The sequence below is a fragment of the Piliocolobus tephrosceles genome, chromosome 7 (assembly GCF_002776525.5).
Source record: "Piliocolobus tephrosceles isolate RC106 chromosome 7, ASM277652v3, whole genome shotgun sequence".
Classification (NCBI taxonomy): domain Eukaryota; kingdom Metazoa; phylum Chordata; class Mammalia; order Primates; family Cercopithecidae; genus Piliocolobus; species Piliocolobus tephrosceles.
The window spans coordinates 105,247,947-105,275,037 of NC_045440.1; the positions used below are offsets into that span (position 1 = coordinate 105,247,947).

Genomic DNA, 27,091 nt, shown 5'->3' on the forward strand with positions numbered 1-27,091 from the left:
TTTATTTAAAAATAATCTCTTTAATGCTGTCATATATTACTATATGTCTAAGTACATTTTTGCAATTTGAAGTCTTCCCTGCACCACAGCACAGTAAAACACCACTTTAGAAGATCTAATCATGTATGATTGAAGTAATTTTGAAATACCATTTCTTAGCTTTACAGTGACAGATAGAACACATTCTTCCCATTTTCAGAAACTTTGATTAAGCCACAGATAATATGGGAACATTAACCAGTATACTATAATAATAAATTACACTAAAATGTCAAACACCATCACCAAAGGACACAAGAGCAGCACTTTTTTTCTCTCTGTTATTCTCAGCTTCCTATAAAACTAGAATTGATTTCATTGAATGTTCCTCATTTATGTCTCATTTAAGTTTGGTGTCAAGGCACCAAAAGGCTTTTAATTCTTGCAGCTGACTGAAGTGGAGTCTTTGCGGCATTAAGACTCTCATAAACGTATCTTCTTCAGAAACAGCTGAACCACTAAGTAAGCTTTAAACTTTGAGGGTAAAATTTTCTAAGGTTTTAACAAATGAAATGAGACTCCCAGAAAAACATATTATCACATTAGAATTTCACATACCTGGCTGAGTAAATATCTAATTATTTCATCTTACAATTCTGGTTTGATAATATCATCTTCAATGTAGATGTGAGAAATACAGAACTGTAAAGATACCATCCTGTTAAACTGAAAGCTATACATTTAGAATTGCACACATTTGTGATACAACTACAATACAAGGCTCAAACAGAGCAGTGTGAGTCACTGATCAGGATGCACTAAAGCAGGGGTGCTCAACTGAGGGTGATATTTGCCCTTCCCAGGAGACATTTGGCAATGTCTTCAGATGGTTGTCATGACTGGGGCATATACTACTGGCACCAGGATACTGATACTGCATACTGCAATACATCCTACAATGTGCAAGACACTCCCTTCCAGAAGAATTATCTGGTTCAAAATGACAATAGTGCTATGTTGAAAAAAACTTGTACTAAAGGATCACATTAACAACATGTCCATCATTCCTCCCAGTTCTAAGATTCCTGGCATATGCTATGGTCTGAAAGTTTGTGTCTGCCTCCCTCCCCAAATTCATATGTTGAAGTCCTAACCCCCAAGGTGATTATATTAGGAGGCGGAGTTTGGGGCAGGTGATTAGGACATGAGGGTGGATTTAGTGTCTTTATAAAAGAGACCCCAGGGTCTCTTTTCCCCTTCCACCATGGGAGGATACAGTGAGAAGGCACCATCTATGAACCAGAAAATAGGACCTCAACAGACACCGAATCTGCCAGTAACTTGATCTTGGTCTTCCCAACCTCAAGAACTGTAGGAAATAAATTTCTGTTGTTTATAAGCCACCCAGTTTATGATATTTTGTTATACAGAAATAATCACTTTGATTCATACAGTAGGAAAGTCAGAAACAAGGAGGTTCCTGAAGATTAAAACAGATAATTATTATGCCTCCCTTTGATATAATGAACTACTTATATCAAACCCTCTGCCTTTTGCAAACAAGACCTGAAGGTAATCCTCACCAGTGCCCTGGTGTAATTCCACTGATGTCAGTAATACTCTCTATGTAGCTATGCAAACATTGCATCAAGACGTCTTCCAGCAGACCTTTGTAAAAGACAGGCACAGTTGAAAACCTCAAATAAGGTTCCAGGCATGTATTGTTTTCTGTGCTGTAAGTCAGTAATGGCTTTAAGAAGCAATATGAAATAAGAACTTTTGAGAATGTGGGAGAGAAATCCCTCTCCTTAACTGTGTACATTGATTCTAAGATGTGAACCTTTTCTAGAGATGCTAAATGTACAAAATGTATACAGCATATTAAATATATAATAAGGTATCATAAGGCCTTTTGGTAAGAAGAAATAGAAAGAGGTCAGACATTTAGGGAGGCCAACAGAGAAGGATTGCTTAAGACCATGAGTTCTAGACTAGCCTGGGCAACACAGTGACACACTCTGACTCGACAAAAAATACAAAAATTAGCTGGGCATGGTGGTGTGCACTTGTAGTCCCTGCTACTCAGGAGGCTGAGGCTTCAATAAGCCAAGATTGCATCACTGTACTCCAGCCTGGGCAACAGAGTGAGATCCCATTTCAAAAACAAACGAAGAAAATAAAACCAAAGAAATAGACTCTGAAATGCTCTCCCTCTCAGCTCCTTCTCCATCAGTGTTAGACTCGGTGAGTTTCATTTAAGTCTTCGTGTTGCTCCCTTCCCCCTCCCCTCACCACTCCAGAACGAGGCACAGGGAGGACAATGGGATCACTATTGTCTCAGAAACAAGAACAAATTAATACAAAGCCTGGTTTCCCTCTCTTGTTTTCCTCTCTTGAAATTTCTTCAAAGTCTTTGATTGTGAATTGGGTACTATGAAGGACACCTGTCCTGAACATCCTCTTAGGACTTCTAGAGTATATGCCTTTATTTAACTAAACAGAAGAATAACCACACTTACATGCAATACAATTTATACTTGAAACTGTTTTTAAATTGTATCTAAAGACCTACACTACTTACTTATAAGCAAAAACTTAGTATAAAACCTATATATTGCTTATTGGCATATTGTCTGCCTGTTCCACTAGAATTTCAGATCCATGGGAATGGGGATTTTGTCTTGGGTATATTGGCTGGGTGACTAAATGAATATCTTCTCCCTATCAGCAGAGTCATTATACAATTGCAAACTCCTTTTTTTTTTTACAGAAGACCACAGGACTCATTTCCTGTTATAAACTACTCATATTAGTTCATTTATTCATTCTCTACAAAGTCTTTCACGACTTGGCTCCTGCCACCTCTCTAGCTTTCCCCCATAGGATGCCCGCCTTGCTCTGCAGCAACACTAGCTATGGCTCAATTCTTAATAAGCTCCATGCTCCCTTCTACCTTAGAACCTCTGCTCTGGCCATTCTTCTGCCCATCTCCCACACCTTCAGATTTCTGCAGGGAAGCCTTCCCTGATCCCCACTGAGACTAGGTGTGGTACCTGCATTTTATAGTCTCATAGTTACTTGTGTTTGCTGTTGTTGTTTTCTATCATAGTACTTAACACATTTGTAAAATGTATTTGTGTGATTATTTGATGAACTTTGCTCCCAATCCCACTCTTCTCAGCTGTATGTCTTCCTGTCCCTATTAATATCCCGCCATCTAACACAGTGCTTGTCTCACAGCAAGTGCTCAATAAATAGTTATTGAACAAATAAATGAGTTATGTTTCTAGAAACATAATCTGTTACCAAATATGTAAGTCCATGTTACACCATATCATTCTTCCCTAGGGCTCAAGTTAGTAGGTACTTAGTCAACATTTGTTGGTTAATTGAAATCATCATTCATCTCCAGCAAACACCATTCTCCTATGTCTATATGACACCAAAAAATTCGTTGCAAAATTGCTGGAAAACAAACTACTCTCTTTCTATTTTTTTCTACATACTAATACAAAAGGAGTTTGTTTTTGTTTTTGTTTTTCGCCGAATTTATTAGCTGTTTTGGAATTAAGAACATGACTGGATGGAAAATAGTTGGCAGGGAATCAATTACTCGACTGACGAGTATTTGTCTCTGTGGCTATATTTGAAAACATCTGGAAGCACACTTTCATTATCCTCTGAATATTTGGTGTCTCGTGCTCTCAGTCTCTGAGATAATCTCTCTCCATATTATTCCTAAATGAAAGGTATTCTGTTGACGAAATCAATGCTTTTTGACAGAGGGGAATTTGTGGGACATTGAAAATACAGAAGAATGAACTCCTAGGCTAAAAGGGCTAAAACAGCATTCATTCTTTTAAGAGGAGAAGCAAAGAAGTCTTTAGTTTAGAAAACCACAGAAAAATGAAATTCTATGTAACATCCTATAAGTAAGAAGCTAGTCACATAGGGAGCCTTGGGAAGAGTACAGATTTCCTGGGGACCCGGACAAACCATCCTAGCTTAAGCAGGCTAAAGAGAGATATCCAAACAACAGGAAATCAGTAATAATTGTAAACCTAGAGTCTATTCATATACCTTGCTTTCAAATAATTTCTTTACATGTATTCCTCCCATCTATGGTTATCTGGACTTCTGCCACTAGGCAACTTTTACTAAATTGTCTGAAATTCTTGAACAAAATCCCAAAAAGCCCAGGAAATTTGGGCAGTATTTGCTAAGTCAGGCCATTCTTATGGAAAGCCCCTGTTAGGAAGTTTAACCTCTATTGAAGAGGTCATCCTCTTCCCTGCCTTGCCCACTACTCTCTCGAGCCCACTAATAGTCAAGCAGGGAGTGGCTTCTTCACTGCCCCAAGAGCTTTTCTGTCAATTTCTCGTCCAAATCATCCTTGTTTGTGTCTGGCAGATGCTGCAAACCTGCAGCATGAACTCTCGCAGTCTCCCTTTGCTCCATGTGAATGAGAGATGAGGTCTAGCTTATTTGGAGCTCACTCTAGCAAGGAATTACCTGCCCCTGAGACAGTAAACACAGAGAAGGACCCAGGTGCTGCAGGAGGGACAGAAATGACTAGAAGCCAATAGCATCATATTGATTATCCACACCTCCATGCCAAGGGGAAGTGTTCTTATCTTAAATCCTACTCAAGCTTTACTGTCTTTAGGTAAAAATACACATTTTCCTGTTACGCTTTAGCTTGATGTCAGAAAGAGCCAAGGAATTAAAGCAATGGCGACTGCCATGTCTCGGGTTGTGATATCCATAAATAGTTCAACCAAATTATCTCAAGAAGAAGGAGCTTCCCAGACTGCATGATCATTACTAGTTACAATGCACAACTCTACCTTGGCCTCCAGGAGAAATGCAAGAGGGCTGAGACTTAGATCTCAATGCCATGAGGAAAGAAAAAACATTAGATTTTGCTTAACATGACTTCAAATATTTCATTACTCTTCTATAGATCTCATTAGAAGGACTGGACTACCAAATTTGGAATAAAAACTTTTCACTTTCACTTTCTTATTACATCTAGGTGAGCCATGTTGCTCAGGTAGTAATTAAACCATAGAGACTTAATGAGGGAAAAGGAAGTGGGATGAAAAGAGCTAAGTCTACTCAAGTTTCATTTGATATTAGTGTATCTTCCCTACCCTCATTTATTTTATTTTCTCCATTTGTTCCTCATACACAACTGTTTGACCAAATAAATATCAGATTAATCTTCATGCCTTTTTTCCAAACAGGCACAAAACATATTACTGAGGTCTAAGCCATATGATTTTGCCTGCAATTCTTCACTAGTTCTTATCTGGGGCCATTAACTTATTTTGAAAAGTTTCCAAGAAATTCAGTAGATTTCCCTTCCTGAAAAGTCAATTTCCTAACTGTTCAATGAGATGGCTTTTGAGACTCATATCAACAAATTAGGAAAGTAATAATGTTCCTCTTCTAACAGGAAATTCACTATTGCTGGTGTTGCTGCCCTAATTATACTATAATAGAATTTCAAAAGAATCTTTTTTGAATTAGAAAACATCCCATCTACTTGCTGCATAATATCCTCTTCAATCCTCTATACTAAATGAGTCCATTTGGAAAGTAAGGAGGGGTATAAATTACTTTTTTTCAAGGAATCAACAAGCCAGGTTTTTTACTCCATTATCATATGTCCTGTTTTGTTCTGTTTTGTTTTACTAAATGTCTTACACTTAAATAAGGTTTCCGTTTAATCAGTCATTAAAAAAGAGAACCGAATTTTTTTTTTAATTAAAATGGGTGCATAGCTTTCTTTTCAGTAACATACACATTCATCAAGAGTTAAAAATGGAAATGGCTACCCCATGACAAAGCTTATTTTTCTACTTAGCAAATACAATATATATAAACACACAGAAACCTACCTAGGATACAGCTTTGCATTTTGAATCATAATTTACACAATTTAACCCTTTCAAGAGATTAAAAAACTAACTCACAGTATGCAGTCACTCAATGCCTGGGATCTCTGGGCCTTCCTCAGTATGGCGACAGATTTTAACACCAGGAGATCAGATGCCCTGCAACCGAGATCACTCATAATTAGTGAATATTGTACTTGAACATTTGACAGCTCTGTAAAAGTTTTGATAAGACTGTCACTTTTATTTCTTTTGTAGTTGCCTTCACAAATAGGAAACAGGAAACACACCTCCAAGAACACTGATATATATTAGCCTAATTGGTTTTTGGTTCAAAGTACTCAGGAATGAGTCTTGTGACCCAGGGGTAACAGGCACAGTCCCCAGAGTAGGAATCAGCTCTGAGCATCTGACTGTCAATTCCTCTGGACAGATGCTATGCAGACAATTTATTACAGGGAGAAACAGGCATGCTGAGTAACACTCAGGCCTTATGGCCTTAATTCAGGAAGGATTATAAACATTAGAATAAACTAACTTAAATATAAATATATACATATACACATATATTAAATACTACATTATTTAAATATATTTCAATTATTTAAAAGAATAAATAATATGTTAAAGTAATATAATATATATAATTTTTCCTGGAATATATATAGAAACTATCACTTAGGAATCATGTGGTTACAAGTAACAGAAAACCCAGCTCAAACTCAACTTATACAAATAAATAACAAAATAAGGAAATATTTGGTTCATTGAGCTGGGGAAAATCCCAGACGTAAGATTGGTTTTGGGAAACCACCAGTTTATTGTATCATTCGATTCTAGACAATTCTCTTGGTACAGGTGTTCTTTGTGAATTGGCTTCACCCTCAGGCTGCTCCCCTTCTGGTGCAATAAAAATGGTTGTAGCAGTTCAAGATCACATATCTATCATCCAAGAGGATAATGTCAGTGTCATGGCAGTCCCAATGAAAGTTCTGAGGTCATTCTGATGGCCCGTTGCTGAATCGGCCACTGTATTTTGGGGTCTCATATGTCAAATGTCTTAAACTAGTCAAGGCTTATTCCTGGTGGTAAGAGTAGGGTCAATCCAAACAAACATCACATAGAGAGACATTGGGGGTACTTAAAGGAAAGGGAAAGTGGGAAGGGCATCAGCAAATGTCCACCACAACAGTGCTTCACAATAATCTGAAGACTGATATTTGAGGATGTGTTTGTATAAAAACCCTAGTATTCAGCTTATCTGCAGATGTCCGAAAGAGAATGAGTGGAAGTTCAATAGATATTGATGACCCAAGGCTATATATTTTGTTGGATTTTTTTTTTTTTTTTTTTTGCGGAGTTAGGGAGACAGAGTTTCACTCTGTCACCCAGATGGGAGTGCAGTAGAGCAATAATAGCTCGGTGTAACCTCAAACTTCTAGGCTCAAGCAATCCTCCTGCCTCAGCCCCCAGAATAGCTGGGACTACAGGGATGCCCCAACATGCCTGGCTAACTTTTTTTTTTTAATACAGATGAAGGCTCGCTATGTTGCCCAGGCTGGTCTCAAACTCCTGGCCTCAAGTGATCCTACCACCTCAGTATCTCAAAGCGCTGAGATTACAGGCATGAACCACCACACCCAACCTGAACTTTCTATCAACATTGGATTTGCTCTCTGAGAAAATAGTTCAGAATATTTCCACTCTGTTGATTAAGTGCGTTTTACAGTGTATGAAGCACTCTTACAGTTGATCTTCTATTTTGCCATGAAAACAACCCTGTCAGCAGTGGGCAGGCATGCCCACTAGAAGCTTAGACAGTGGGGCAGACACTGCCAGTTGCCTATCCAATCACAAGTCTACCCTTTTCCCTTACAGAATCTTGATTTTGTCCAGGGCAGGAATTTGCTGTGTTAAGATTCAGCTAAGAATGGTGGCCAGGTGGTACAATTTTGGTTCTGGAGATGCAAACAAGCCGAAGTCACTAGGTAGGGATCCTGGAAAAGTGCTTTCAAAGGACACTGGCATTCACTTTTTGTTCTTTGCCCTTCCTCTTCATCATGCCTGCAACTCTGATGCAAAGCTGGAGGAAGAGCTATCTCTTGCAGTCATGAAGTCACAAGCATGAAAACAAAAGCCACATGCTGTGAATGAAGCCTAAACTGAAAGAAGGAGCCACTGCACTGGGCCTGGCTTGCCTGCTTCCAGGCTGTTATATGAGAAAAAGCAAATCCTATTTGGTTAAGCCACTGTAGAAGGATCCTTGTTACAGGCCACTGCACATAATCCTAACTGATACAAAGAGGTTTCTCAACCAGGTGATGACAGATCAAGGCTTAAACACAAGTCTTTCGACTCCCTGTCCAGTGATATTTCTAATAAATTGCATTACCTCTTCAAAAGCAGAACCCATACTCTGAATGCTATACAAACAGGCATTTTAAATGTATGCTTTTTTTCTCCCCCAACAAATAGCTTATTTAAATGATCTGAGACATAGCTCAAATGGTGACAGGGGATTCATTGCTTTTTGTTTTACTTTTTAACATGAGGCACTCAAACATTTGCAAAAGTTCTAAAGCAAGAATGCCTTGGCTACAGCAAAGAAAAGCTAGGTCATTTTACCAAAATTTATTTCAAGGCTACCTAAGGAAGAATTAGCCAGCTTCCCATGTCTTGTTGTGGATGAGGGTTTTCTTCCTTGATTTTCTCATCCACTCGGCTATTACAAGATAACAGGGTTCTCATTAAGTGTGGAATAACTGAGCCAAAAGTAAAGGAGGAACCATACCCAAAGAGTAATTCCAGAGGAATTAAAGATTTAGTTGTAAAAAGCAAAAGGTTTAAACTTTTAGAAGAAAATATAGGGAAACATCTTTCTGATCTTAAAATGGGAGAGAAGTTCTTAAGGCATAAAAGTGTTAACCATAAAAGGAAGGCAAAGTTGATAAATTCGCAACCATAATATGAAGAGCTTGCATTCATCCAAAGGTACAATGAAGAAAGCAAAAACACAAGCCAATATGTGAGACAAGTTTGCAACACTTGAAATGAACAAAAGACCAGTATTCAGGGCATATAAAGAAATGTTATACATCAGTCATAAAAATACAACACAATAGAAAAAGAATGAGCAGCAGATCTGACAGGCACATCACAGAAGAGAAAAACATGAATGGTGAATGGATGTAGGAAAAGATGAGCAACCTCATCTTTAATTAAGAAAATGCAAATTAAACTGATAGTGGGGGGTAGAAATTGATATAACCACTTGGAACAATTTAACCTTGTCTTATGAAGTTGAATGCTCTCACACCCTCCATCTGAGCAAATCACTCCTGTGTACATTCTCTAGTGCTATGGTTTGAATGACAATGTCCCCTCCAAAATTTATATTAAAACTTAATCCCCAATGCAACAGTATTGAGAGATATGGCCTGGGGGGTGGTGATTAAGTCATGAGGGCTCCACCCTCACAAATGGGATTAGCACACTTATAAAAGGGCTCCAGGTTGAAGGGAGTGCCCTCCTTCCCTTCTGCCCTTCCACCATTTGAGGACACAGCATGTATCCCCTCCTGAGGCGGCAACACTCTTGGAAGCAGAAACTAGGCTTCATGAGACACCAAACTTCCTGAACCTTGATCCTGGACTTCCCAGCCTCCAAAATGGTGAGAGATAAATTTCTATTAGTTATAAATTACCCAGTCTCAGGTATTTAGTTATAGCAGTACAGACAGACTGAGACATCCAGAGAAACTTTTGCACACTTTCCCAGAAGACATGTACAAACATGTCTTTTTTGAAACAGCAAAAAGCTAGATTTAACACAAATGTCCATCAACAGGAGAACAAGGAAATAACTTAAGTGATAGTCATTAAATGGAATATTAGATAACATGGAATATCGATAAACCACAGCAGCATGCAATAGCTTGGGTACACCTTAGAAACATAATGAATGAAAGAAAGCAAGTAACAGCCAACCACATAGAAATGGTATCTTTTTCACATATAAATAAGCCCAAGAATACCAAGAACAAACAATATTTGTGCTGAGGCAAACCCATATGGAATTTTTTTTTTACAGTTCCATATTATTTTATCATACATGTACATCCATGTTATCATCACTATAATCAAGATACAGAAGTGTTCCATCACCACACAGAACTCCATCCTACTACCATTTTACAGTTATACTCACCCCTTGGGCCCCCATTCCTCATCTTTGACAATCACTAATCTGTTCTCCATCTTTATAATTTTGTCATTCCTATAATATTAATAAATAGAATCATATAGTATGTGATCTTTGGATATTGTTTTTTTTTTTTTTCACTCAGCATAATGTCCTTTAAATTCATCTAAGTTGTTGCATGTATCAGTGGTGTTTGTTCCCTTTCATTGCTGAGTAGTATTCCATAGTATGACAGTACTACAGTCTGCTTAACCACTCACCTATTGTAGGACATTTTGTTTGTTTCCAGTGTTGGGCTATTAAAAATAAAGCTGCTAGGAACAATTATGTACAGACTTTGAGGAGATAAATTTTCATTTATCTGGAATAAGTGTCCAGGAGAGTGATTCTGGGTCACATAGTAAATGTATGTTTAGTTTTAAAGAAACCACCAAACTATTTTCCAGAGTGACTCTAGCATTTTATCCTCCAGCATTGTATGGTGATTCCATTTTTTTGCATCCTCACCAGCATTTGACATTGATATGGTTTGACTGTGTCCTACCCCAAATCTCAACTAGAATTGTAGTTCCCGTAATTTCCACACGTCGTAGGAGAGACCAGGTGGAAATAATCGAATCACAGGGGAGGTTCCCCCAACCAGTTCTCATGATAATGAATGAGTTCTCACAAGATATGATGGTTTTATCAGGGGCTTCACCTTTCGCTGAGCACACATTCTTCTCCTCGATGCCACCATTTGAAGAAGGACATTTTTTTTGCTTCCCCTTCCACCATGATTGTAAGTTTCCTGAAGCCTCCCCAGTCATGCTGAACTGTGAATCAATTAAACCTCTTTCCTTTATAAATTGCCCAGTCTTGGGTATGTCTTTATTAGCAGTGTGAGAACAGACTAATACAGGCATTATCACTATTTTTATTTTAGCTGTTCTAATAGGTGTGTGGTGCTGTCTCATCATGGCATTCATTTGCATTTTCCCAGTAGCTAGGGATGCTGAACATCTTTTCATGAGCTTATTTGCCATCTAAATATTGTTTACAATAAGATATCTCTTTTTGCCCATTCCCTCATTGGATTTTTGTTTTTGTAAAAAGTTGTTGAGTTTGGAGTTCTTTAGTCTAATCTAGGTATGTGTTTTGCAAATATTTTCTCTTAGTCTATAGCTTGTCTTTTCATCCTTCTAACAGAGTTCTTCATAGAACAAACATTTTAAATTTGGATGAAGTCCAATTTGTTGATTTTTTTTTCTTTTATAGATCATGCTGTCGATATCATGTTCAGGAACTCTTCAACAGTCCATAGGGATTTAAGATTTTCTGGTATGTTTTCTTTTACAAGTTTTCTAGTTTTATGTTTTATTTTAAGTGTATGATCCATTTTGGGTTGCTTTTTAAGATTTGGGGTGTCATATATGTGACTATTTTCAGGTTCTCTGTTCTGTCCTATGTATCAATCTTTTTGCTAATTCCACACAGTCTTGACTACGGTAGCTATACTAATTTTGAAATTAGGTTCAGTGATTTCTCCTACTTTATTTTTCTTTTTTGAAATTATTTTAGACATTCTAGTTGCTTTTCATATAAATTTTAGAATAATCTTGTATATGTCTCCAAAATGCTTGTTGGGATTTTTATAAGAATTTCATTAAACCTGAATCTGAATATCATTTTGGGGAGAATTGACATCTTTACTAAGTTGACTCTTCCAATCCACAAACACAAATCCAATCCACACTTCTCTACTATTTAGATACTTTTTGATTGCTTCTATTGGCATTTTGTAGTTTTCAGCATATAAATCCCATAAATGTTTCGTTAGATATACACATATGTAGTCCATATATTTTTGAGAGATTGTAAATGACATTGTATAATTAATTTTGATATTCATGTGTACATTGATAGTATATAAAAGTACAATTGATTTTGATATGTTTATCTTACATCCTGCAACCCAACTAAATTCATTTATTAGTTCTAGGAGGTTTTTTCTTTATAGACTAAATTGAATTTTTCTAGTAGACAATCATGTCGCCTGCAAATATGAATGGTTTTATTTCTTCCTTTCTGATTTGTTTTGCTTTTATTTGCTCTTCTTACTTTATTGCACGATGTCGAACTTTCAGTACTATATTGAATCGGAGTGGTGAGAGCAGTCATCCTTACCTGATCTTATGGAGAAAGAATTCAGTCTTTTACTATTAAATACAATGTTAGCTATAGGTTTTTCATAGACACTCTTTATCAATTTGAGGGAGATTTCTTCTATTTTTATTTCTCTGAGAGTTTTTGCCATGAATATTGTTTAATTTTGTCAAATGGGTTTCTGTACATCAATTATTATGATTGTGATTTTTTTCTTTAGACTGTTTATATAGTGAATCACATTGAGGATTTTCAAATATTGAACCATTCTTCTATTCCTAGAATAAACCACCCTTTGTTATGGCATATAATTACATTTATATATTACTGAACACTATTTACCAGTATTTTTAGGATTCTCACATCTATCTTTACAAGAGTAGTTAGTCTTTATTTTTCTTTTATTGTGATTTTTCTGGTTTTGGTATCAAAATAATATCAGTTTCATAAAATGAATTGGGAAATATTTCCTCATCTTTTATTTTCTAGAAGAGGTTGTAGAGAATTGGTATTAATTATTTTATAAATGTTTTATGAAATTTTCTAGAGAAACCATCTGGACCTGGAACTTTCTGTTTTGGGAGTTTCTAAATCACTAATTCAATTTCCTCAGTTACAAGACTATCAAAATTATCTATTTTATATTGTATGAATTGTGGTAGTTTGTGCTTTCTGGAAAATTGCTTCATTTCATATAAGTTGTCAAACTTAAATGTGTAGTTATTTGTAGAATGTCCTTATTATTCTCTTTGATGTCTGCAGGTCTGTAGTGATGTCCCCTTTTTAATTCCAGATACTGGCAATATATGTCTTCTTTCTTTTTTCTTTGTCAGTGTTGCTGAAGGTTTATCAATTTTCTTTTCAAAGAACTAGCTTTTTGTTTATTTTCTTTATTGTTTTTCTCCTTGTAGTTTTATTAATTTCTGCTTTTATCTTTATTATATCCTTTCTTATGCTTACTTTGGGTTTATTTGGCTTTTCCTTTTTCTAGTTTCTTAAAAACCCAGTTTCTTCAGATAGGAGCTCAGATTATCAATTTGAGACCTTCCTCTTTTCAAATGTAAGTATTGTATTAGTGCTATAAATTTTCCTCTCAGAACTGCTTTAGCTGAGTCACGTGAATTTTGATGTTGTATTTTCATTTTCATTCACTTTAATGTATTTTTTTATTTCTTTGAAACTTCCTTTTTGATCTACAGATTCTATTTGAAAGTTTGTTGTTTATTTCCAACTGTTTGGAGATTTTCCTGCCATCTTTCTGCTAGGGATATCTAGCTTGATTTGATTATAGCCAGAGAATACACTTTGTATAATTTCAATTCTTTTAAATTTGTTGAGGTTTGTTTTATGGTTTATGGCATATTTTGGTATACATTTTGTTAGTCAATTCTTCTGTTGTTGGGTGGATTGTATAAATGTAAATTTGATCTAGTTGGTTGATAATGTTATGGTCTTCTCTATGTTTGCTGATTTTCTGTCCAGTTGTTCTATCAGTTATTGAGAGAGGTGTGTTGAGGTTTTTAACTCTCATTATGAATTTGCCTATTTCTTTTCTCTATTCTATCAGTTTTGTTTCACATATTTTGCAGCTCACATTTTTGGGTATATATTTAGGGTTTGCATGCAAAATATGTATGTTTGCTATGTCTTTCTGATAAATTGGCCCTTTTATCTTTATATAATGTCCCTCTCTGTCCTTGGTAATTTTCTTTTCTCTAAAGTCTTCTTTAACATTAACATAGCTATTCCTGCTTTTTAAAAAATTAATATTTACATTAAAAGATTTCATTAAAAGATTTTTTCATTCTGTAATTTTTATCCTCCTATATTGTTATATCTGACAGCAATTTCCTATAAACAGCATATAGTTGGTTTTTCTTTTAATCCATTATGTCAATCGTCTTTCATTTGTGTATTTTGGCCACTTATAGTTAATGTAATTATTGATATACTTGGGCTAATATCTACCATTTTTGTTGTTTCCTGTTCGTCCTGTTTGTTCTCTACTTTTTTTCCTTCATTTTTATTTTCTAGACTTATTGTGGGTATTTAGGACTTTTTAAGAATTCCATTTTTATTTATCTATAGTGTTTTTAGGTATATCTCTTTGTCTTGCTTTTTCAATGCTTGCTCTCCTTATTACAATAAATATATACAACTTACCAGAGTCTATTGGTAGAATTCTTACCTCCCTTTACATTCCTTTACCCTTCCTTATTTACAAAATGATTTTCTTAAATATTTATCTATGTGCATCAAGAACTACATCAGATAGTGTTATCTTTTGCTTTAACCAGGAAATAAAATTTAGAAAACTTAAGAGGAGAAGGAAAGTTTATTGCACTTACCTCATTTTTATTCTTTGTATTATTCTTATCTCTTCTTTTTTTTTTTTTTTTTGTTTGAGATGGAGTCTCACACTTGTTGCCCAGGGTGGAGTGCAATGGCGCGATCTCGGCTCACTGCAACCTCAGCCTCCTAGGTTCAAGTGATTCTCCTGCCTCAGCCTCCCGAGTAGCTGGGATTACCAGCATGCACCATCACACCCAGCTAAGTTTTGTATTTTTAGTAGACATGGGGGTATCACCATATTGGCCAGGCTGGTCTCGAACTCCTGACCTCAAGTGATCCACCCACCTCAGCCTCTCAAAGTGCTGGGCTTACAGGCGTGAGCCACTGTACCCACCCTATTATCTTCTCTTGATGACACACGTTAGGTAATTTTTATATTCCCATAGATCCCTGCCATTTTTTTCTTCAGCCTATTTGATCTATTGCTAAGATAAGGTAATTTCTACTATTCTATTTACAAGCTCACCAATTCTTTCCTCTGTCCACTCACTCCATTCTCATGTTAGCCCATCCATTGAGGGTTTTTTTTTTTTTTTTTTTTTTTACTTCATTCATTACATTTTCCTAGAAATTGGAAAAAATAGTGAAGTAAGAAAAGAATACAAAAAGGAAGCCAATATGTATTTTGAAGTGGTAAAAGGAAACAACTTCTTTCCGTTTCCTAAGAAATGAATACATTCATGGGTTGGCCAGGGGTCCAGTAACCACGCAGGCTATTGTGACTCATATTTGGACTGGTCCTGCTCCTTTCAACAGTCCTTTGTTAGAACATGCCCTAGAGCTCCCCTACAGAGCAATGTGGCTGCTCTGGGCAAGGCTGCCTCCAGGTGACTGGACCCACAGCCGAGGCAGGAACAAGCAGTATTGCAGCATTAGGCCGTAGCTTATCAGAGTGCTGCAGAGCTTTCCTCCTCTGGCCTTTTCAAAGACAGCCCTACTCATCTTAGTCTCAACCTTCAGCTCCCTCAAATCTCTGACTGATTCCATGGCTTTTTATACTTTTCTCTCCCCCAGCATGTGCTTCCTCCTAATTTCTGCTTTCTGCTTGCTTACCTGGCCTCTGACCCATTTTTGCTTGCGTTATGACATTGTGCACATGTGTGGATTCCCTGACCCAGCTCTTCGACCGGGGCCCTGAACCTAACTACACACCGCCTAGGCATTCTAATGGTTTCACTTTCACCAACAACTGCGTTGCTCTCCAAGGCTAACAGGGTGAAGACCTTTCTTTCTTCTCTGCAAGGCAGGGGTGGAGAAGATCGATTTTAAAGGCCTACAGCCTCTACTCTCCAGGACATATTTCTGTGAGGTCACCAGCTCTTCTTACGTGTGCTCCTTCCATCCCAAGCCCAGCACGTGGAGGCAGGAAAAGAAATGAGTGGGCAGACAAATCAACACTGAAAGGCTTGGTAAATACTAACAGCAAATACTAAAAATAACTACACCGCAGTGGTTTACTTTTAGGAATTTTTTTTTTTCAATGGAGTCTCATTCTGTCACCAGGCTGGAGTGCAGTGGCATGATCTCGGCTCACTGCAACCTCTGCCTCTCGGGTTCAAGTGATTCTCCTGCCTCAGCCTCCCGCGTAGCTGGGACTACAAGCATATGCCACCACGCCCAGCTAATTTTTGTATTTTTAGTAGAGACGGGGTTTCACCATGTTGGCCACGATGGTCTCGATGTCTTGATCTCGTGATCCACCCACCTCGGCCTCTCAACGTGCTGGAATTACAGGAGTGAGCCATCACACCCAGGCTATGTTTAGGAATTTCATTTGTGCTTTTGTGTTGGGGCGAGAGCGAGGGAGAGAATGAGGACTGTAGAGAAGTTGGAAATGTTGCTGTTCTCTGGAGATGGAGCTACTGAAGACTTTCCCTGGGTAGACAGCACTCCTCCACCTCCTCCCTGAAACACCTCTCTCTCAGCCTCCCCAGGCTTCCTTAGCTCTGCAAATGACTCCTCCCTGTGCCACAAAAGTATCCTTGCTCTTACCAGCAGAGAGGAAAAGTGGCTAAGAGATTGCAGGCTGTTTTGTTCCTCAGTCTCATCCTCTCCCATTTGCATGATAGCCTGGCTGCCTTTTGATCTCAGCTTCTAAAAGACAGAAGGGTGACTGGGGTTACTGTGTGTCTCCTGTATATCTGTGAGTCCCTTGTATGCTGGGTGTGACATGGCAGAGCCATTAACCCCACATGACACAATCTGCAGACACAGACTCCAGACTAGGAATCCCACACATTCCCCAAAATGCCCACTGTTGCGCTCCTGTAGGACTAGGGATGAGCATAAAATGGCCTTGATCCTTTTAAGGCCAGGGTCTCCTGGCTGAATAAAATGAAGGACAGTAAGCCTGTTCAATTCTGTTTCTGTTATTTTCCCTTCCCTGGTGAGTAATTCAGCTATGCTGTGAATCGATGGGGATCTCTGGAGCTGGAAGAAGACACAAAATGAGGGAAATAAATTGCTCCCAGTTGGATGAATTATAAGCACCTTTGAGCTGCTCATCATATCTATCCTGTGCAATCAGCAAAGGAGTATTTTGAGCCTGAGTTTCCACCCCCCTCCGCTCCCCTAATCCCTCCTTCATATCATGCACTCTCTAGCACAGTCTGACAGCAAAAAGAAACAAAAGGCCTTCCTTCCCTACTTTCGAAATCACCACATCTTTTCCCATCTCCCCCCTTCCTTCCTTCATGACTCCAACGAAGAGGGAGCATCCTTCATGGAAAGGTTAATCCCTCCGTTTATATCCTGCTCTCCCCTCCAGCATCATCCACATCTCACTCCATCCCTTCACCACCAGCCTTCTTACATCTTCAGGATAACACCTCTCTGGGCTCCTTCCCCAAAGCTGGAAAACAGCCTTGGCCTCTGTGATTCTGCAAGCCTTCCTTCTATTTTATTACCCTTTACAATTCTATCTCTCTCCTCTTCTCCATCATGCATCCCAAAAGAAGGATCTAACTGATTATTTTCATCATTCTTCCTATATTTACTCAACCTATTGCAGCCAGACCTCTCTCTGCTTCCTGCAAGGTCCCTACTGATTCCCAGGTTGCCAAACGCAACAGCTTTGAGCTTTCTGTTCTACCCTTCTGAAACCCACTCTGCCCTTTGATTGTGTGATAGTGCAACATCCTGGTGCTCCTGCGACCTATCTGTCCATTCCTAGACTCTTCCAGTTTCCTCCTGTTTTGCTCATTCCATGAATAAGAGTAATCCCCACAGTTAAAGGTCACCACATTTAGCAAAAAAAAGACATAGAAAGCCCAATTAAATTTAAATTTCAGATCAATAATGAATAATTTTTATATTGCATGGAACATTCTTACACTAGAACTTTATTCTTTGTTGATCTGAAATTCAGTGTTAATGCTAACTGAGCTCCCTAGTTTTTAATCTGACAATCCTACCATAGTTGTTTCTTCAGAGCTCGTCTCCATTCTCTAACTTCTTCCCTTGTTGATGTTTTCTATGCCCATGGCTTCTACAATTATCTTTTCTCAGATAATTCCCCAATCTTTATCTCTAGCACCGATCTCTCTCCTCTCCACTTCTCTCTTTCTCTCTCTCTCTCTCTCTTCTCGTCTCTTCTCTTTTCCCCGGGGGTATTTTTTGACTCCTCCACTTGCTTTTCTATCTGGACTCTTTATTTCTTCCCTTCTCCAGCCTCCCAATCACTTCAACTCCAAATTCAGGAGGCCGACCTCAGCAAGTGGCTGAGCACTTATTGGTTTTACCCTAACCAACATTCTCTCAGATGTATCTTTCCTTCCATTTCCATGGATGCCACTGACTTGAGGTCTCTGTCATTTCTGTAAGTCTACAAACCATCCCACACTGTTTACATTGCCTTCTGACTAGTCCCCCAACTTCTACTTATAACCACCCTCTACCCCTCCACGCACCACCACTCAATTAACATCCTAATTAAAGTGCAGATGTGGCCATGCCACTTCCTTGATCAAGGAATCTTCTGACTGGCTACTGGTTAAAGTTGAAACTCCCTAGCCAGGATCCAGAACCTTCAATGAGCCTTTTTTCTCTTCTTCTCTCCCTGTGGTCTCCTCTATGCACCCCAAATTCAGGGAGCATCAGAATATGATTCCAGGGCCTCCCTATCTCTATTTGCTGACACTCAGACTTAGATGCAGACTACTTTGAAGGAGACTCATACGGTTTCTGCATAAATAGATGCTCCATAATGCTTGCTGAATTAGTGAAGTAAGTCAATTTGAAATTGACCACATTAACAGAATGAAGTAATTAAATCCATGAATCATTTATGTGATTCATTTATGCAAATGAAGGCAGTTTTTCACAAACTCATTGTTTGCTTACCATCAATTATGGGTGATGTCAAGTTCATGTAAGTATCTAATATCTCTATGATGTCAAATCACAGCTGGGCCCTGATGGAACTCCACAGGGCAGAGACAGACACAGACCACACCTGCTGCTTCTCTCAATTTACTTTTTGAACTCTAATCCTTCCCCCATTTCCCTCACTTCTTACAGATAATTCTTTGTAAATATCCTTGAATTTTCTGATATATAATCTCTAAACAACTGGAAGTTCTAAATCACTGCCAAAACCACATTCTGATCCAAGAACACCTGGGTGCTTTAATAACCTAAATCAGAAGCCTGCAACCTCTTTCTGCAATAGGCCACATGGTAAATATTTTTGGCTTTGCATACCATACGGTCTCTGGTTGCAATGACTCAACTCTGCCATTGAAGCACAGAAATGGCCATGGTTGACACAAAAACAAATGAGTGGGCCTGTGTGCCTATAAAACTTTACCTGCAAAGCAACCAGCCAGGATGCCAGCCACTGTTTGCTGACCCCAGCCTAAACCAAGCTTCTGATGAATGATTTACTTAGTTCTCCCTCCAAACTATACCTTTCATTGCAGTCACTTGATTGGGAAAAACATCAGAATTTCAGTTGGTGTAGACTTTTCATGAGATTATAGTTAAACTAAACTCAGGACTACAGAGTTGGTCAAGAGAAAATAAGGAGTGGATATTTGAAGGCCGCTTTGGGACTTTCCTCCTTGCCTAGTGGACATCACCCCAGGGCAAGGGCATGAAGAGGCCAGATAGGTGAGCAGTCCGCTTTTAGGTGCAAGATTTAAGGTGGTGCCACAAAAGCATAAATCTGCATAAGTAACATTTTAATGCAATGTTTTAAAGAAAATCAAAATAAATGAAGACATTCATGATGAATAAAATATCAACATTTTAAATTAAGACAGGATCGCTATTACTGATTTCTTCTTTTGCCCTGGGTTCCAATGTGACTCTGCACAGCACGATTATTGATCCTATCTTTATTTAAAACATTGATCTTTTGTCCATCATGGATGCTTTGCATTCAATTTTTTAAAAACATTGCGCTAAGTGCTATTTATTTTGATTATGGAGTTTTTGGCACCTTCTAATTTTGCACAAAAGTAAATGTCCTACTCACCCTCTCTAGTATCAGCCCTGCAACAACCTCATCATCATCATCAACATCTATGCCCATTTAGGAGAATTATAGGCAGCTGTTTAATGTTACCTTTTACTAGATCTTTCCTCTTGGCTACTTTGATGCCATTTTCACTTATTAGGATCCACTCCATATGCAGGTAAATTTGAAACATGTAGAAACTCTTGTGCCATACTCTCTAGAGCCACTTCTTAAAGGATACGTTACAGAGAGACATAATATGTTAAAGAGAGACAATAAAATATGAGTTTTATTAAATTTTATTATTTTATTTTATTAAATAATTTAATAAATTGTATTATTTTATTAAATATTTTATTAAATAATTTTTAAAATTCCTACTAAGTGCCTAGTGGCACTTAGTATATTTTATTTAACTCCTACTAAGTGCCTAGAAGCACCATGCTAAAGGACTTTGTATCCATCATTTCATTTAATTACTACAGCCCGCAGAGGGGACAGGACAGGAGGCAATACAACATTATTTCCAACCCAGTGCTAGGGAGAAGATGGCAAGTGCTCCACTTTGGAAAGAAATTACATTTCATGCTTCTCCAGGCAACTTCCAAGGAGTCATCAGCCCATGTGAGAAGCACGTCTGGTATTATATCTCTGTAACAAGATGCACAGCAGGCACTTTCAAGCATTTAAGATACTTGAATGTTCAAAGTTTCACAGTTGGTCACAAGTTCATAATAGCTATGGGCCTCTTTTATTGGGGAGATGCCATGCCATGTTGGGATTCCACAAGGCAGCAGGGCTCCCCCATTCTTTAAAATAGAGCAGCTCAAAAAACTCCTCTGGCAATTTTAACTACACAAGAACAGAAAACACCCCAGGCAGAGTGTGAGAGACCAATCTTGTAAACAGCAGGACAGCAAGGTGTAAACAAGAATGGAAAGAAAATATACAGCCTTTTAAGAAATCGTTGCTTTTGACAAGGACAATAAGATAGGAATAAATTCAGCCCCGAATAGCATGGAAAAACAAAAGCTCAGAGAAGTGTTAAATCACATGCCAGGTGGCTGCAGGAATTCGCAATGATCCATTCCAATCTGCCAACCCGTCCCTTTTGGCATCCGGCTTGATTTTACACAGGCTCTTCTTCCAGTTTTATGTGTTTGGGAGTTTTGAGGGGAGGGTGTTGTTTGGTTTTTTTCTCAACAAGCAGCAAACCCAGCATTTTCAAGACTGTTGCAACTTTCCTAAGTCACATATTTTTTTCTTCCTCTGACCCCACAAACAATGTTGTTTTGGAGAACCACAAACCACAATATTTCCATCTTTCATTTCACGGAACCATGTTCTTGCCTGCAGTAAAAATATGTTCACATCCTTGTACTAAGTCTTAGTAAATGCATCATATGATCACTGGTGTTGTTAGAAGATTTCATGCAATAAAACTCCTGCATCTTCTACCCTTTCAATAATTCTACCAATTATTAAGCACTGAGGATGTGCTCATACTCATGACCTGAAGATAACAGGAATGAACTGTCAGATCCCTGCTTGGAGGACCACATAGTCCAACGGAGGAGACAGACTTAGAAATAAACAGCTACAATAAGGAAGGAAGCTACCTTTATCCCTCGAGCTGGAGAGTGATAATGTGCATGGGTTTATTAAACAAAAATTTAAAGAAGGTCATTATTTTGGATTAGGCTCCTGCACTAGGCCCCAACAGACCACACCAAATCAAAATGGAGTCACTTGTGCTAAGTGCCACATCATCAAACTGAACTTTGAAATGGGCCAGTTTTCCAAAAATCAAGAGATTCATAGCAACCAATCAGAAGAGGCCCAGTTTACCTGAGCCAGCATAATAAAGAAGTCTCCTCTGTTTTAACTCTATAAGGAAAGTGATCTTTTTCAAGGTGGTCTTTGAAATGACTGGTCTGCTTTTTGTTCCCTGTTTCTGCTTTCTTCAGCCTTTTACTGCCTATAAGCCCCCTCCTGTTGAGCCCATCAGAGCACCCATTCTATTTTATAGAATGAGATGGTGCCTGAGTCTAAAAATCACAAATAAAAGCCAATTCAATTTTTCAACTAAATTTATTGTCATTTTGTCTTTTGACAGGTTCCACTCATACTTTTCAGCACTCCTCAGCAGGTTGCTTCCAAGAACTGATCAAAGGATGAAGTATCCACCCTGTGCAGGCACAGATACTGGACAACACTCAGTGCTTCCCATGAACCAAAGAAATGTCCTCCTGTGAAGCCCTCCAGCCTCCTGCACCTTCATCACTGCCTTGCTCCATACTCCTGTTCTCAGCCTGACTTCCACACTGCCTTGCTCAAGCTTATTGATGGCACAAGTGTCATGCTACTTACTATGTACCAAGAATTGCATATAATTATCTCATATACTATCTCATATAATTATCTCATTGAATTTTCATAACCACCTCAGAACAGGCTTTGTTATCCCAGTGTTACTGATAAAGAAAATGAGCCTCTGAAATTTTCAGAAACTTGCCCAAGGTTAAACAGCTAGTATAGAGAAACTGAGGCAAGAACCCAGGATTATGTGATTAGAACACCTCTTAAACAGTACATTCATCTTTCTCTATAGGCATGTTTAGTGTAATGCCCCTGCTAGGTTATTTACATCTTAAGAACAGAGATCGACATTTCTGTCTTTTAATAGTTCCTAGACAGGGTAGACCCATAGCAAGCAAAGTATGCATCTACCTATGTGATGTGATTTAAGGGAGGCTGGACAAGGATGGGTTAATCATGTCTCCACCATTGCCTATCATGGTGCCTAGAATTTCACCATTGGGAGGGCATTATTTTGGGCCTGAAGTCTTTCTAGTCTTCAGGATCACTCTCTGAGAACATGATTGCCCTAGGATGGGGCAATCCTATACTGAGACGTCAGTGAGAATAAAGATGTCAGAGAATGAGACACAGGAGAAATGCCCAGAAAGGAGCCTAGGGCCTCTGAGATGGGAAAAGTGGTCCTGAGAAGAGGATGGGAGGTTCTAGGACAGGTGTGGAAGTTTTGCTTGGCTGGCCCCACCTCTGTGGCCCTGAGCACAGGGCAGGGCAAATGGAAGGTATGTAAGTTTTTACTTGACTTGAGGAAACAGTGTTTTGATCCGATGTGAGAGGAGGAGGTATGAGGGATGGTGGCAGGTGGGCATCGAGTGCTGAGGTCACCAAGTACTGTGATGGCATAAAAGACAAGAAGGCAGGACCTTGCCCTCCAAGAGCTTACAGTGTCTGGCGAGAAAAAGTATCAATAGCAAACAATGGGGAAATAAGACAGGGATGACCAAATACAGAATACATATGTAATAGGAAATCCCAGGAAAGGAGAGCTCAGAATGAGAGGAGGTAATTTCGGGGACACAGGGCCCCAAGAATAGCACCAAATAAAGAGAAATAACAAATGAGTTGGTGAATGTCTGTCTTCCCAGATTGCCACAGCCACGTGCTACCTAGGCACTCCCTAACAAGGAAGTCCAATGTGGATTTAATCACTGTAATACAGAAAGGATGCTAGGATGGTCTAGAAACAAAATGGAAAGACAGATATAATGTACAAAGATACTATTTATAAAATGCATTACTTCAAAATAAACCCAGCTCTTTTGACAAAAAGATCTAGTGGTTGTTCTATTCACATAATAAATAGACCCAGAATTTTGGTAAAAGGTGCGTGTACCAGATTTATATATTAAGATACATGGCAAATATACCTGATAAAACCACTAAGCAAACCTAAATCCCTGGTGAAGCTCAGTTAAAACCATGAGAAAGAGCTTTGATGACCACTACAGGCCAATGACCTTGAGAAATCCTAAGACTTTCCATGAATTTAGCCCTGATCAAGAATCATTTCGCTCTGTGACCTTCCAACTAAAGATAAATGCACTTGCTCTGAGCTTTCACTGAATGCCTCCTTCACAAACAGGAAAGGTTACTTCTATTTACTCTAATCTACTTCCTATTTTCAAAAAAGACCCCTTTATTTAATTCATACAAAGAAAACAACCCCAGGGAGGAAAGAAGGAAGCAGGTAAGCTCTGACCTTTATGTGCTAAATGAGTTATTTTACCAATAGCTACAGGTGATCATGTTCTCACAATGCTGAATAACAATCCTTTGTACCCCTTGGCATAAGAGGAACCAATAGCTACAACCTCAGGCTTATTGTGAACGAGTAGAAAAAAGAAAAATACAGGCATGTAGAGACTTGAAAAAAAAAAAAAAAAGAGAGAAGGGGAGAAGGAGGCCACAAGAAATCCTTCCTCTTGTGAATTTTTTTTTTTTCTGTTTTATTTTTTTGAGAGAGAGTCTGACTCTGTCGCCCAGGTTGGAGTACAATGGCACGATCTCGGCTCACTGCAACCTCTGCCTCCTAGGTTCAAGTGATCCTTCAACTTCAGGCTCCCTAGTACCTGGGACTACAGGCATACGCCACCATGCCTGGCTAATTTTTGTATTTTCAGTAGAGACGGGGTTTTGCCATGTTGGCCAGGCTGGTCTCGAATTCCTGACCACAAGTGATCCGCCACCTCGGCCTCCCAAAGTGCTGGGATTACAGGTATGAGCCATGGCACCTAGCCCCTCTTGTGAGTTTATTAATTAAATGATTGAATATATATTTCCTTTTCATTTCATCTTGGCTGCGTTTCCACAGGTTACCTGCTTTCTTCATGGTGGCTGCATATCTGAGACAAAATAGCAAAGGTTTCTGCCTCCGTCCCCTAAGAGGTTTGTAGTAACCTCTCTGGATATTCATAGACACAGGGATGACATGATCCAAACCCACAATTAGACACAAGGTCTAATAAGGGTTCTTGTGCTTTATTTCCAGATGCAAGCAGACACTTGCACTTCAGATACCTAAATAGAAGGATTTCTGAGACAGTTTAGTGTTCTAAAGAACAATCAGGAAAAATAAATATTTTTGAGGTCCTAAAAATCTGGGTGGTGATTACAATGCTGGAGCCAAATGGCCATGCCAGTATTTTTGTAATTCATATTTTATAAGAAAAGGATTCAGAACTCATAAAAAGAAACTAGTAGGGCTGGGCACGGTGGCTCACACCTGTAATACCAGCACTTTGGGAGGCCGAGGCGGGCGGATCACGAGGTCAGGAGATCGAGACCATCCTGGCTAAAACGGTGAAACCCTGTCTCTACTAAAAAATACAAAAAATTAGCCAGGTGCGGTGGCGGGCGCCTGTAGTGCCAGCTACACGGGAGGCTGAGGCAGGAGAATGGTGTGAACTCGGGAGGCAGAGCTTGCAATGAGCCGAGATCGTGCCACTGCACTCCAGCCTGGGCAACAGAGCGAGATTCCGTCTCAAAAAAAGAAAGAAACTAGTGAAAATAATTATTGAATACATTTAAAATATGCAATTTACAAACATCATGTAAAATATTAAAAAAACTAAACAGTATCATTGTATTAATTATTGGCAGGCAGAATTTAAAAATATAAGCATTAAAAAAACTAAACAGTCTCAAAAATAAAAAAATTAAGTCATGAAAAGTTGAAAATGAGATCATGTTATTTGAACTTTCATAAAATGAGTTATTAAGGTGCATAGACATTGTTGCTATGGAGTTGAGAACATATTTTTGTGCAAATTTCCTCACTAAAAAAGAGAAAGTATTAGTCAGGGAAATGATGATGTATTTATGAGCTGTCTCCAAATCTTTTTCTCCGACTCCTTCATCTTCAGATAATCCTAATTCTCACTTGATAACTTTGAGAAGTATTTAGAAGTATTTTTTAACAACTCTGTTGGGGAGAAGAGGTGAAATCTATTTATTTACCTCGAGCTATAGTTTGCTTGAAAGCAAGAAGCAAGCATTTCTGATTTGCCTCTCCTTTAGTTTGCTCACCTGTGGTGGAATTCCAACGCCCAGCCGCATGCATCTGTTTTGTAACTCTCATACTGTAGTGGACACACCCTCAGGTGATCCCCACTGAGTCATGTCTTATGTAATCCCCTCCCACAGAGTGGAGGCACAACCTGTGACTTGCTTTTTAGCAAATGGAATACGCCATAGTCAATGCTTTCATTGAATATTTCACTGCCTTGATGTCTTAGCAGGCTGCAATGGGAGTTCCTTCTCCTGCAGAGGCTGAAGGCATAAGCTGTCATGTTGTGACAAGCCTGTGAGATGCCAAGTGGGAAGAAGCTGTGGGCGATTCCTAGGACATGAGAGTGACCCAGGTGACTGCCAGAAATAAAGTGGGAACCTCAGTCCTACAATCTCAGCTGGATTCTGCCAACAGCTACGTGAGCTTAGAAGAAAAAAACCCAAGCTCCAGACAAGAACACAGCACAGTCAAGACCTTGATGACACCTTTCCAAGACCCTAAGCAGAGGCCCAAGCTGTACTTAGACTCCTGATCCAAGAAGATGGAGCACAACAAATACACATTGTTTTACGTCACTATATTTGTGGCAATTTGTTATGTAGCAATATACAACCAACACATGTCATAATCCACTTTGCACTCAAATAACAGCCATTCTTGAAAACAAGCTCTGTTTTGCCAATTATTACTTTCTTCCTGCTGTTGAGGATAACAGAAATATAGCAGAATGCTTTATACGTGTGTATACCTTTATTCAATTCAAAACTTGAATGCAGAATATCATTCTCCATCAGTGAGTCTTGAAACACAAATGAATTGGATTCAACATTTTTCAAAATATCAAAATACTTTATTTTGGTACTTAAAAATTGGAAGGTATACCCCTAAACCAGTTTTTTTGTTTGTTTTCATTTTTGTTGGTTTTGGTTTTGGTGTGTCTACTTAACTGTTTTGTTTTGTTTTGTTTTGAGACAGAGTTTCGCTCTTGTTGCCCAAGCTGGAGTGCAATGGTGTGATCTCAGTTCACCACAACCTCCGCCTCCTGGATTCAAGCAATTCTCCTGCCTTAGCCTCCTGAGTAACTGGAATTACAGGCATGCGCCACCATGCCCAGCTAATTTTGTATTTTTAGTAGAGATGGGGCTTCTCCATGTTGGTCAGGCTGGTCTCGAA

At 38.7% G+C, this 27,091-nt stretch overlaps 1 protein-coding gene across 2 annotated transcripts in view; it reads right to left on the reverse strand.

Moving 5' to 3' along the window:
* Positions 1–27,091, reverse strand: part of NCALD (neurocalcin delta) — a 446,165-nt gene that overhangs the window by 201,731 nt on the left and 217,343 nt on the right. For both annotated transcript variants that reach the window (XR_002734415.3, XM_023225658.1), the window contains exon 4: positions 5,958–6,038. The gene's annotated coding sequence lies outside the window, so the exon portion shown is untranslated. The remainder of the gene's footprint in view (positions 1–5,957; positions 6,039–27,091) is intronic.